Genomic DNA, 5,175 nt, shown 5'->3' with positions numbered 1-5,175 from the left:
GTCCTCTTCAGCCCTGTTCCTTTAGACCAACTGGGACAGGACGACTCGGCCTCCTCCTCCACCAAGCTCCCAGCCCCAGGACAGGAGCCGCAGGTCTCAGGCCGAGCGCAGGGGTCCTTGTGCTGGCATCAAGCCAGGCTCCCTCCTGCCTGCTTCCAAGACTGGCACTGCCTTTGGAAGTCAAGTTAGTGAGAGAAACGCATGTGTAGAAATGTTATATATGTACAGCTTTTCAGGACGATCTCTCCGGGCAACTATCTAAGTTGGAATTGAAATTCAGCAGAAAGCACTCCCATGACTGTCAAGCCGGCACTGTGCATATCTTGGAGGTGAATCACTTGCATTTCTGGGTTCATGCACCCCCCTGGAAGCTTTTCCCTCTGCAGTTGGTCCAGGAATTTTTTCAAGTGTAGCTTTCAAGTGAGACCCAGCCCAGAGCTAAGCGATGAGGGTGGTTTTTCCCATCTGTGGAGACAAGTTGCCCATGTCCGTGGATGGCAGCCCCTGGTTTCCATGGCCTGAGGGCAGAGCCCGCCCTGAGGGCAGAGTCATCCCCACCAGTGACATCACCTGAGTCCTTTGTGGCCACCACACCTGTATCTGTGGGTGCGGCCCTGAGCGGTGAGTAATTGTGTGTGGGGTGTGTGCTCTCCCACTGGGGAGACCAGGACTAATTTCCTTTGGGCGGAGCCCCACTTGGCAGGCCCCAGGCTTGGGGTATTGTTGTGTATTTCAACATCAAATGAACAAAGTGATTTTCCCACAAAGTGCAGAGCACACTTATGTCCGCACACTTCTGTCCTCTTTATTTAAATTTATTTTATTTATTTATGCATACAAGAACTGGGGTGTAGGACAGAGGTGTGGGGAGTGAGAGGATTCACCAGCGACAGAGCTGGGAGCAGGAGAGGTGGATCCACTGAAATACACTGCTGAGGGGAGCAGCAGGCGAGACAGGAGAGGTGGGTTAGCTTCCTGGCCAGGGATCAAACTCGTGCTGCAGCGGCTGCTGACAGCTTCATAGTGCTGCATCTTAACCACTTGCGCCACCAGGGAGACCCCTAGTTCTGTCCTCTTTAGAACAGGGTGAGACCCAGGAAGCACAGCAGGGAGTGCGGCTCCTCGTGAGTGGGGCAGGGCGGGCGGGGCAGCACCTGCCAGCTTTTGGTGGCTGGTTTTTCCACCTCTCCCATTGAGACCCTCCTTTATGTTCATGCATACCCTGCCAGATGGGGGGGGGCAGGGCACTGCTACTGGTTGTCCTCGCCTGCGGTCCTTGCCCTGGCCTGGCCTTGGGGCTCTGCCAGGAGAACCATCCACCAGAGCAAAGCCAATCCAGACTGACCTTGCCTGCACCTGCTGACCCTCAGGGAGACCCGCGTCTTCGAGGGCGCACCCAGAGGCGGCCAGGTGTCTCTACCTCCCATTCAGCATGAGCAGCTGGTGCGTGTAAGCCAAACCTGCTGGCAGCACACTGTAAAGCTTCCTGGGATCCTCCCTGCCTGGCAAGATGGTGAAACCATCATTTTCTGGCTCAGTTCTGCAGCCCAGGCCAGAATCTGCTGCCTGAGGGTGAACCAGCCTCTCTTTCTTCTTTTTTTTTAATATTTTATTTTTTAAATATATTTTTCACATCTTTTTTTTTTGTTTACAATGTATGCTTTCTCATCTCAGCTATAGTCCTGTGAAATTCCCACCACCCATTCACCCGTGACCATCACCTGAGTCCCTTGTGCTCTTCTCCTCCCACCCCTGTTTTGAACCTACTCCCTTCTCCCTGCCCCCGCAGAATGTCTCTGGTTTATAGTTGCCTGTTGATTTTGGTTTTTACTTTATTATAATCACTTTTTCTCCCCTGATCCCTTATTTGGATCCTCTACATTCCTCCTATGAGTGAGACCATCCGGTATTTTTCTTTTTCTTTCTAGCTCATTTCACTGAGCATGATCCCTTCCAGCTCCATCCATGTTGCTGCGAATGGCATGAGTTTGTTTTTTTGATTGCTGAGTAATATTCCATGGTGTATATAGACCACATCTTTTTTTTTTTTTTTCCCATAGCACTAAGTTTTATTAGGGATTTCATTAAGGTTAAATCTCTAGGAATGAGGAAATCAGTTAGGGGGCACAAAGCCATGAAGTCTCCTCAAATTTCATAGTGAACCACTGGCTCAGGTTCTTTGTTGGGATCCCTGCCTCGTTCTAGGTAGAGATTATTGTAAGGATACTGCTTTGGCCCCACAGGCTGGTAGGAGGGGTAAGTGTCACCCAACCAAAACATGAACAGCATGAAGGCCACGAAGTCAAAGAGGTGTTTACATATGACATTCCAAGAAAGGCGTAGGGGACGTGTCCACACGGTTCCTGATATACATGTCTAGGTCCCAGTTCATCGGCTCACCCCAGTTCAACCTCAATTCTGGATGGTCCCAGTCACACCATGATCCCTGTCGTGCTGTGAGCGATCAGGGAGCTTTGGGTAGTCACCATACCCCAAGCCATCATTCGGGTAGGGCTTGTACGTATTACACTTCTTGGCGGCGGCAGCCCATTCTTCAGGAGTCCTGGGGTAGGGCCCTGAGAGAATGTCCTTGGTAATGTGGGAGGATGTCCGTGCTCCCAACGGCACCATGTTCTGGACTGCCCTTTGCAGACATCGGACTCCCAAGGCCCCTGCTCTGGCTGCCACCATCTTCACCTTCCTCCCATTCTAGACCACGTCTTCTTGATCCAGTCATCTCTTTGGGGGCATTTGGGTTGTTTCCATAGTCTTTCAATTCACACCAATGACCAAGGAGCCAGATAAGATTGGATGTGGTCCTTAAAAAGGAAAAGAGTTAATTCCTCATTGCCTTCCTCCAGCGCCAGCATATCTTTAGGTCAGGAAAACTTAGAACTAGCAGCTCCTCTTGTCCAGCATAGTTAATTTTTAATGTTAACGACTCACCTCACTGCTCCGACCTATATAAACTAAATTCAAACTCTTGTCTGTTGGAACGGCTCTCACAGTAAACCGTCAGACTACTTCCCTGCTTCCCAGGTTCGAATCCTCAATGCGAAGGATCAATAAACTCTTTGTCTCACTACCATTGAGGCTTGTTTCCAGTTAACACTACCAAGAAAATAGGAGAATGTCTAGATATTTCCACAAACAGGAAGTCCATTCTCATCCTATTCTAGGGTGTGCTTACTCCTTGGGAGTTAGAACCAGAAATCCCAAGAGGGAAAATCTGTGCCCCCTAATCAAATCCCCCCTTGATTCAACAAGTGAATGACCACACTGGGTCTCTTGCTGGTGCCCAGAAGGACAAACTGAACAATGACAGTGTCTTTGCACAGAGGAGTTTGTTATATGAGGTGGTCACAGAGGGAGCCAGCATTGGGGTTTGTACCCTATGGAAGCTGGGTCCCCAAGTGGTGGGAGAAATGCAAGGAGCTGTGGGGTGGGAGGGGTTTCACATAGCATTTGGAGTGGGTTATGGTGTTTGACATTCTCCGCAGGGAACTACTCCTTGGGGTGGCAATTAGCAGCTGTTTATCTTTGCTGTCACTAACAACCTGAAAGGGGCAGAGAATTTTATTAGGGACGTAGCAGAATCAATTTTCCAAGTTCGCAGGAATGCAACTGAAGGAAGTTCATGGTTAATAGTGAGGGGGGAAGGGAGAGCCAGGATAGTTAGCACTCAACTCTAGTTTTTAGTCTAGGGGAGCTTTTTGTTGCAAAGTGGAGAGGATCTGGCTACAATCCTCCAGCGAGTGCTTGCTCAGACTCTCTTCCTACTGAGTCTCCTTGAGGACCTAATTTAAAAGTGCCCCCAGCATTCTCAGCTCCCCCTACCCCCACCCTCCTCTACTTTCTCCCTTTTTTTTAGCAGGCATAGTCTTAAAAAATGTACTTGTTTGCAAATCCCACTGTTTATTGTCTGCCCCAAATCTGCTAAGATGAGGTCTATGTTCTGTTCCTGTGCTGCTGCAGTGAGGATACTTGAGGAATATTTTGCAACGAATTGCTGAGATAGGATCACATTGTCAGACACAAAAAGAGGGAGACCCTTAGAGGTGAAGCAGAGGTGAGTGTATGTGGGGGGGTAAGCTAGAGGGGAAATCAAGAAGATGGATCCCCTTCTATCACCATACAGCGCCTGCATCAGCTCTCTATGGGTCACTTCCAATTTTTCAGAGCTGCAATCTCTTTCTGAGCTATTGATAACTTGAAAGTCCTCCCCTGAGTTCTAGAATTGCTCTGGAGCTGACTGGCCGTGTATTTTGCAGTGTGGCCTTTAATTGTCATGCATTATTTGGTCTATAAAAATGAGCTCTGCGGGCAGGACATTTCACAACACTTTTGAAACGGACATGTAATGGAGGTGGTAACTGCCTTGGGCAAGGGCCCCTGGGTGGGCAACACTGCTCAGATGTGGCATGAGCACTGGGGAGATGGGAACATACCTCAGAGCCTGCCATTCTCCCAGTTTTCTTGGATGAACAATGGCCTCTCTGCTGAAAGGGAAAAGGAGGAAAAACCAGCAGTTCAATTAGTTGAAAAACAACGACAAAACCCTGTGTTATTTTGAACTCATTTGCTTTCACACCTTTTCTCTTGGTTCTTCTGTTCCAGGTAAAGAGTGAGTAGGGAGCTGTGACATAGTGCAATAGGTCTAGTTTTTTCTTTTTTAAAAAAGATTTATTTATTTATTTATTTATACAAGCATTGGGTGCAGTCAGAAGCGCGGGAGGGTGAGAGAATTCACCAGAGTCAGAGTGGAGAGCAGAGCAGAGCAGAGCAGGCAGACTGAGGAAGTACACTTGTGAGGGGAGCAGCGGGCGCTGCAGGAGAGGTCTGTGCGCCATGTGGGACCCTCAACCAGCGGCCGGGGATTGAACTGGCACTGCAGAGGCTGCGGGCAGCTTCACAGCCCAGTGCTCAACCGCTGCGCCACCAGGGGAGGCCCAATAGGTCTAGTTTTTAGAAGCTGAGAGTAGTCAATGCTATCACCAAACCGTTGCTGTGTGTCCTCAGGCAAGTTACTTGACCTCTCTGGTTTACACATCCCTAAAACAAAGAGCTTGACGCTAACCAAAGCATTCTGCTTTCCCAACAGCAAGCTCCTTAACCTCAGACTCTGAATCTGTGAAATAGAAATGACTTCCTCAAATAGCACAGTGCCCAGTGAGT

General features: G+C 49.2%; 1 pseudogene across 1 annotated transcript; it reads right to left on the bottom strand.

Annotated features, from left to right (window-relative positions):
• Nucleotides 1-1,806: 1,806 nt before the first annotated feature.
• On the bottom strand, nucleotides 1,807-2,691 carry LOC311167060 (NADH dehydrogenase [ubiquinone] 1 beta subcomplex subunit 8, mitochondrial-like; annotated as a pseudogene). Its single transcript has one exon. The product of its transcript is annotated as an NADH dehydrogenase [ubiquinone] 1 beta subcomplex subunit 8, mitochondrial-like (transcript).
• Nucleotides 2,692-5,175: the final 2,484 nt, after the last annotated feature.

Source organism: Talpa europaea, assembly GCF_964194135.1.
Source record: "Talpa europaea genome assembly, chromosome: 2".
Taxonomy (NCBI): Eukaryota; Metazoa; Chordata; class Mammalia; order Eulipotyphla; family Talpidae; genus Talpa; species Talpa europaea.
The sequence above is the reverse complement of the archived record's forward strand: the minus strand, read 5'-3'. Positions and strand labels throughout refer to the sequence as shown.